This window comes from Pteronotus mesoamericanus, unplaced genomic scaffold (genome assembly GCF_021234165.1).
Source record: "Pteronotus mesoamericanus isolate MK-2021 breed Mesoamerican mustached bat unplaced genomic scaffold, CSHL_Meso_final scaffold_83, whole genome shotgun sequence".
In the NCBI taxonomy this organism is placed as follows: domain Eukaryota; kingdom Metazoa; phylum Chordata; class Mammalia; order Chiroptera; family Mormoopidae; genus Pteronotus; species Pteronotus mesoamericanus.
In genome coordinates, this window is record NW_026555328.1 from 1,089,481 (window position 1) to 1,098,159 (window position 8,679).

The following is an 8,679-nucleotide window of genomic DNA, read 5'->3' on the forward strand; positions in this document are numbered from 1 at the left end:
CCAAAGAAATCATTAGAGTGAGTGTGCTCACTTTGTTCAGCCTGCAGCTAAGTCTCTCTGGCTCCTCTTGCCCAGTGCTTCTCTGCAACTTGTTTTTCCTGAAGAATAAACACACTGGGTTCTGATGGGGGTTATGTTCAGAAAGAACTAAAACAAAATCCTTCTGGCAATGACAAAGCTGCCCAAAGCTGAGCTTTCTTAACAACATTTCCTTTCTGTAATTGGCAAGAAACCGATGAAAGGTGGTTTAATTTGTTAAAGTGTTTACTGGTCTCTGTGTGGAGAAGAGTTGTGCTTGATGGGCTGTGAGGCAGAGGTGATGAGCACAGCTGTGTGTAAGGCAGGCCAACAAGCGGCTCAGCAGAGAAAGGGAGCCCATTCACGAACACATGCTTTACTGGCTCTCCTCTCTCCATGTGTCACTTTTCTATCCTCTCACAATATCCAAACCCTTAAGTCATTGTCTTTTTTGGGGGAAACCCAAACTAAGACACCCACTGCTTTGGTGTCAGGAAAAACTAACAAGGAGAGAATAGAAGACTAATGACTGGAGTAGGAATGGAGGCTGTATATCTAGTTAATCTCCTCTTCCACCAAGTGATGCCCATGGATCTTGAGTGACACGCCTGCCGGTTGTGAATACTTGCAGGAGTGCGGAACTGTTGCTACTCTGAGTTCTCTTGTCGGAGAAAGGTGACATGTGGGTTATTATCCCCTACTCACCTGGAGAGGACGGAGCGTATCCATAAGATTCCGCCACTGTACACAGACCCCACCCACCCTGGGCACGCGGAGGCTTACACATGCTTTTGTGCATCTGTGTCCCCTGAGACCCTGGAGGAAAACCGAGGGCAGTCCCAATGTTTTTAAGTGAAGGAAGATTAGGGAAGGGCCCATTTACAGAAATGTGGGAAGGTATGGTGGCCACAGGGGCTGTTGACACACCAGGAAACCACTAACACCGGGAGGCTGTGCCCCTCCGACGTAGGGACCAGAGGCATGAACCATGTCACTATGGCAGCCGGCAAGGGCTGCAGCCAAGGACGACAGCCGCCTAATGGGAGCTGAGGTCTCTGCTGCCCGAACTGTGCCCAGCAGAGGGAGGGTGCACTCTCACGTCTCCCTCCTCCCGACTTCCACTTTCCCTGGCCGAACCACCAGAAGGATCAGCGCACAGGGCTGTGGGTGATGCCGTCCACATGGGCTACAGGGTACAGGCTAGGTTCTGCCCTTAACAACTTTGGGGTGTTATTCTATCGCCTGGGATTTCTCTGCATCCTGCCCACCTGTTGGAAGAAGGCCCTGTATTCAATATCCCTCAAATTATCCTGATGGAATGTTCCATCTCAGTCTTACCAGTTACCTGGCAGCTTATACAGCAGAAAATGGATGTGGATGGGCAAGTGGAGACCTGTTCCTCAGTTTGGTGTCCCTCCCCCTGCCGCACATGGAGGCAAACAGGACATCTGTGGCTATTTTTAAAATAAAGGAAAAACATAAAAGCCTCATGCAAATTAACTCAGGGCTCCCAATAAATTCATATGCCTTGTCCTTCCCTGGAGAAGGTCTGGTTCATATTTATCTCAGGGCAACTGTGTCAATATGACTTTTTTCTATTGAATGGATACATTTTATACTCCATCTTGTGATAAAAAGAAGTGCATATAATCTCCAACTCGCTTTAAAATTAAATACTTTTTCATAAATAGAGCAGGTTATTTAGGTTATTTTCCTTCTTAAAAAGTTCTGTGAAAAGAGAGCTGAGCGTGGGGACCCATGAGGACACTAGGACACCCATAGGGACTGAGGTCTTTCGATTCAAAGCCTTCTATTTGCAGGCCCTGCAAGGTGTTCAGTGGTAAAGCTGTTCTGGAATCCTCACATTTGGATGCCTAGCTTCTCCTGTCTTCCAGACAAATGCAAATGTTTCTGGTTCTGATTTCTAGTTCTAAGATTAAGGTGGATTAGTGAGGGGTGGAGGAGGAAACATTTCCTTCAGAGGGTGCCCTCTGAATTGGGTGGATAGTCCACCCTGAGGCCATGAAGGCCCGAGGGCCGTGATGTTTCTCGGAGCAGGGCAGCTCCAGTTGAAGGGGTCCAAGACTCTGTTTAGGTCCTGTAAGCAAATATAAGTGAAGACTTCCAAAAACTTCTAAGGAAAAAAATATTAAAACATTGTACTAAAACATCTCCATGCTGAGATAACATGAAAACGTAAGCTCTGCGGTCGCTGTTTACAACGGCAGCCGCATTGTGAATGACACTCTGTAGTTTGTACAAATATGGTGAATAGGTGAAAAAAGTTGGTTGTCAGAATCTTGTAATAGTTTTGTACTTGGGAGATTTCCCAAGAGAAAATGAAAAGAAAAAAAGAAAGCTGTGGTTTCAAAGTAAGCATTACACTTGGGAATTGTAAAATGAAAGAATGTGTAAATCCTGTAAGGAATAAAAGTTTAAACAGGGCCCGGGTTTTAAAACATAAGCCTTTTTATTGTCTAACAGGTTTTTAATGAGGAAAAGGACATTTAACATTGTGATGACCCCGGTTCCTCTGCCTTGTTGTAACGTAAGAATAAGAGCCTGCAAACTGACCACAGAGTGACAGGAGTTATGAAGAGGAGATTTTTTCTTTTTTTTTTTTTTAAAAGCAAACATAGACGGATGCCTGCAGCATATTCTTCTTCTTCTTCTTTTCTGTTTGTTACTGAATGCAGCTTTGTTACATGATATTAAATGCCAAATATTGGGTTATATGACTAATTCGATTTCTAAAATTCTTAAACATAAGGCATGATTTTCTCTCACCTTGTTAGTTCCTCAAATGTCCTGGACTTAGAGTACATCCCTCCTTTCTCTGTGTTTATGCACAAGAAGCTCCTGTTGGTTCAGGGCATCCAGATGCTCCTGAGGCTTCTAACAGCTCAGCCTCTATTTAGTGAATGCTCTTGAAAGATCTACTCTGCAGTTATAGTCGGCATACAAACTTATAGTAGCTCTGGGTGTACAACATCACGATTAGACATTTATGTACCACATGAAAGGACTACCGTGATAGTCAAGCACCTGCCTGGCACCATACAGGGTTATTACTATGTTATTGAGTTCTTCCCGTATGTTGTCCTTACATCCGTGTGATTATTCGTAGCTGGCGGTCTGGTTTTCTAAATCCATTAATGAATTTTTCATAAACTAACTTTTCTGGAATGACGCGCTCATAGTTGGGAAACAGTTTACATTAGGGAGGAGGACTGGTTGCGTCACGAATGTGAGGAACAATTCTTCTTGAAATCAAGGACCCCCCTGTCAGTACTTAGATGAGGCCATAGAAGATCAAGCACTGTACACACAACTTAAAAACTCATCCCTAAATAGGTTAAAAGAATACCATGCAATTTAAAAGTAGAGTCCGTTATCCACTGTGTGATTTTATATTAAAATTTTGAGTGACATATTTGGAAGAAACCCCTGAAATTATTTAGTCTAAGCCTATTACTTTGCAGATGATGTAACTGCTGTGCTTAGAAGGGCAGTGATTTGCCTGCCACTCCAGCTCATTGGTGGCAGAACCAGGACCGTCCAACAACTTTCCAGCCCAGAGTAACACCTTCACTGTCATATAAAGGGCATAAATACTTAGGAGTCTATATAATATGTAATAAAATATCCATTTCATTGTGTAAAATTTTAGGCTTACATATATTAGAAGACTTACTAGATGCCTGTACATTTTTATAATATTAGTTTGGATTTAAAAGAAGAAAATCAAGTGCCATGTGCAAAAAAAGAAGGAAAAGAAAAGAAATGAAAGATCCAAGGTGCGGCTGGAGAAGGTAGAAGCTACACTCACCTTATCCCAGGATCAAGCTGGAATTACAACTAAATTATAGAACAATCATCTTGAAGAACCCACTGAAGATTAGCTGAAGAGAACTCTTTTACTGCAGATTTGGGTTAGAAATCACCTCGAGCCTGGCAGGAAGGGTGGAGACGGCAATAGTGCCGGTCCTGCTTTCGTGGGTGGCGGGTGAGGTGCAGAAGGGTATCGCCGCCGTGGGGCGTTCCCCTGGAAAGCATGCCGTCTAATTCCCAGGCTGGTCTCCACAGCTCCGAGCATGGGTGCCCAGAAGAGGCGCCCACATGACACCTGGCTGTGAAAAGCAGCAGGGTTTCTTTCCATCAGGGAGAAACTGAAGCCCAGTAGAGACACAGGCACTCCCTTAATGGGACAAACACAAAATTTTGTCCTCGGACTCACAGCCTGAGCTCCAGAGGCGGGAGGGCTGAGGTGACTAATATTGCAGTAGGAGAATCGAGGGCTTTTGGCTCTGGGGAGAGAGCTGAAGGGGCAGCTGCCAGGAGCCCTGAGCTGAGTCATGCTCCTGTTCTGCAGAGGCCATCTTTCTTGGGTGGAGCACTCCTCTGGGTGCGGCAGCAGTCTGGAGAATAACAATGGCCTTACCCTCTGGACTTCTTTTCACCCCACACTGCCAAGCTTGTGACCTGCTGACAAGTACGGCCAGAGACGCTTTCAGCGAGCGAGTCTGACACACAGCCAGCGGGCAGAGGCAGGCAGAGGTGCATCTTGAGGGGCCTTGGGGCTTCTGCTGAACTGCCTTGTGCCTGGTGCTGGTAAAGGTCAGCGTTGGTGCACAAATGGGTCCTTCCCCTGCGTACCTAGGTCCAGCAGGGGCAGCCACAAGCTGTGGATGGCTTGTTCCTTCAAACAGGTTGCCCAGGGCTGGTCTAAGGCAGACTCTGACATTGGCCTGGAGCAGAGTCTCTTCCTAGAGGCCCCAGACAAACTTCCCTGGTGGCCAGCTAGAGACAACATCAGGCCATAATCCAATAAGCTTCACAAACAGCACATCCAAAGGGAGAACTCGGCAGGCACCAAACACCACTGAGGAAAATTCCACTGTTTGTGGTCCATACACGTACTTCATCTACATGCTGTGGTCAGGGCTGAGTTTCATAGTCAGCCAGTCTGAGTGTTGATACCTTGCATGAACATGGCAATACCAATCAAAACTCAATTACAATAAGAGGGCCCACATAACTGTAAAAGAGAACATTCCTATAGCACCCAGGTCAGGTGATCAAGGAGACGGTACCACTGCACACCACAGGGCACCTACTATATAAGGCAACCTCACAAAGACTGAGAGTCATAGCAGATCTATCTAATACAAAGAAACAAACAAAAAAAGGCAGCCAAAATGGGGAGACAAAAACACATTCCAAAGGAAAGGACAGGAGGAATCTCTAGCAAAAGAGCTAAATGAAATGGACACAAGAAATTGATCAGTTATACAGTTCAATATAATGGTTATAAGAATGTTCAATATCTGTGAAGAAAGATATATAAACCATAAAAAAGAACCGGTCAGAAATTAAGAATACAATACCTGAAATGAAGAATACACTGAAAGTAATAAACAGTAAGTTAGATGAAGCACTTGATCAAATAAGTAATTTGGAAGACAAGGCGGAAAAGAACACCCAATCAGAGCAGCAAAAAGAAAAAAGAATAAAAAAAAAAGGATGTTTAAGGCACCTTGGAACAACATGAAGAATAACAACATCTGTATCATAGGGGTAATAGGAGAAGAAGAGAGCAAGGGATTGAGAGCCCATTTGAAGAAATAATGACTGAAAACTTTCTTGACCTAGTGAAGAATAAAGACACACAACTCCAGGGTGTTGGAGAGTCCCAAACAAGATGGAACCAGAAAGGTCCACACAAAGATATATCATACTTAAAATGAAAAGGGATAAAGAAAAAATGAAGATCTTACAAGCCACAAGAGCAAGACAGTTAGTTACCTACAAGGGAGGTTCCATAAGACTCTCAGCTGATCTATTCATAGAAACTTTGCAGGCCAGAAGGGATTAGCAAGAAGTATTTGAAGTGATGAAAAACAAGGACCTACAACCAAGATTACCCAGCAAAGCTATAACTTAAAATTGAAAGAGAAATAGACAGCTTCTGAGGCAAGAAAAACCTAAAGGAGTTTGTTACTACCAAATCAGTATTACAAGACATGTCAAAGAACCTATTTTAAGAAGAAAAAGAAAAAGAAGGAACAGGGGGACATAGTTAAAAAAATAAAATGACAACCTATCAGAGTCACTGTAAATGTATACAGCGCAAATGCTCCAATCAAAAGATGTAGGGTAGCTGAATGGATAAGAAAATAAGACCCATATATATGTATACATAGGGTCTCCAAGATATCCACCTCAGATTGAAAGATACACATAGGCTAAAAGTAAAGAGATGGATAAATATATTTCATGCAAATGGAAAGGAAAAAAGCTAGACAATACTTATATCTCACAAAATAGATATTAAAACAAAGGCTCTAGTAAGAGACAAAAAGGGCACTATGTAGTGATAAAGGGGGCGATTTAACCAGGACATATAACCCTTGTAAACATTTCTGCACCCAACACTGGAGCTCCTCCAGATGTAAAGCAAATCTTGATGGACTGCATATGAGAAATGGACTATATTACTGTCCATTGACAGGGGATTTTAGCACCCCATTGACCTCAATGGATAGATCCTCCAGACAGAAAATTACCAAGGAGACAGCAGCCCTAAATGACACACTAGATCAAATGGATTTAATTGCTATTTACAGAGCGTTTCATCACAAAGTGGCAGAATAAATATGTTTTCAAGTGCACGTGGAATATTTCCTAGGATAGATCACATGTTAAGACACAAAGCAAGTCTCAGTTAATTTAGGAATGTTGATACTGTATCTGTCCTCTTCTCTGACCGCAATGGTATGAACCTAGAAATCAATTCCAAGAAAATAATAAAAAAATACAGAGTCATGAAGGCTAAATATCATATTACTAATAAAGAGATTGGCAATGATATCAAGGAAGAATTCAAAAGATACCTTGAAAGTAAAGAAAATGAGAACACAATAACCCAAAATCTATGACACACAGGGAAAGCAGTCCGAAGAGGAGAATTCATAGCATTGCAGGCCTATGTCAAGAAACACAGAAGATCTCAAAGAAATAATTTAACTTAACATGTAAAAGAACAACAATCAAAGCTCTAAGTGAGTATAAAAAAGGAAATAATAAAGATCAGGACAAAAATAAATGAAATGGAGTCTAAAAAACAATATAAAAATCAAGGAAAATAAGAGTGGGATCTTTAAAAAGATAAACAAGGTTGACAAACCTTTCACCAGACTCATCAAGAACAAAAAAGAGGACCCAAATAAATAAAATCAGAAATGAAAGAGGAGAAGGAAGAACTGACACCAAAGAAATACAAAAGAATGTAAGAAAACATTATGAACAACTACATTCCAACACATTTGGCAATCTGGATATAACAGATAAATTTCTAGAAATATACAGTTTCCAAAACTGAATCAGGAATAATCAGAAAACCTGAATAGTCAGATTAAAGCTAGTGAAACTGAAGCAGTAAACAAAAAATCTCCCAACAAACAAAAGGCTTGCACTGGATGGTTTTACAGGTGAATTTTACCAAACGCTTAAAGAAGTACTGACACCTAACCATCTCAAACTATGCCATAAATTCAAGAAAGGGAAATACACCCAAGCTCATTTTCAAGGCCGGCATTATCCTAATTCCAACCCAGGTAAAGACAGTGAAAAGAAAGAAAATTATAGGCCAGTCTCCCCAAGGAACAGAGACCTAAAATCCGCTACAAAATGTCAGCAAAACAGAACCACCAAAACGTTACAAAGATCATCCACCATGACCAAATGACGTTGATTCTGGTGATGTAAGGTGGGCACTTTATTGCAAAGCAGTAAATGTGATACACCACGTGAACAAAATGAAAGATAAAAATCACATGATTATAGCAATAGATGCAGAAAAAGCATTTGATAAAATCCAGCATTCATAGAAGATAAAAGTTCTCATCAGAGTGGGAATAGAGAGAACATATCTCAACGTAATAAAGGCCATATATGGCAAACCCACAGCCAACATTATACTCAGTGAGCAAACACCAAACATGCTTCCCATAAGATCAAGAACAAGCAATGATGTCGTCTCTTACCATCTCGTTTAACATAGCACTGGAAGCTTTAGCTCGGACAGTCAGACAAGAAAAGAAATAAAAAATATCCAAATTGGGAAGGAAAAACTAAAACTCTCATTATTTGCAGATAACGTAACACTGTATATTGCGAATCCTAAAGGTCCCACCAAAAAACTACTGGCACTGATAAGTGAGTTCTGTAAAAGAGCAGGGTACAAAAATAAATATCCAGAAATCAGTTGCGATTTTATACACCGATAATGAACTATCAGGAAGGAAAACTTACAAAACAATTTCGTGCACAATTGCTTCAAAAAGAATGGAACACCTAGGAATAAAGTGACCAAGGATAGAAAAGATCTGTGCTTGGAAAATTGTAAGGTGCTGAAGAAAGAAATTGAATAAGATACAAATAAGTGGAAGCAGATACCATAGTTTTGGATAGGAAGAATTAACATTAAAATGTCTCTACTACTCAAAGCAATCTATAGATTCAACACAATTTCTATCGAATACCTATGACATATTTTATAGAACTAGAACACATGTGCCAAAAATTTATATAAAACCACAAAAGACACTGAAGAGTCACAGCAATCTTAAGTAAAAAGAACAAAGTTGGTGGAATCATGCA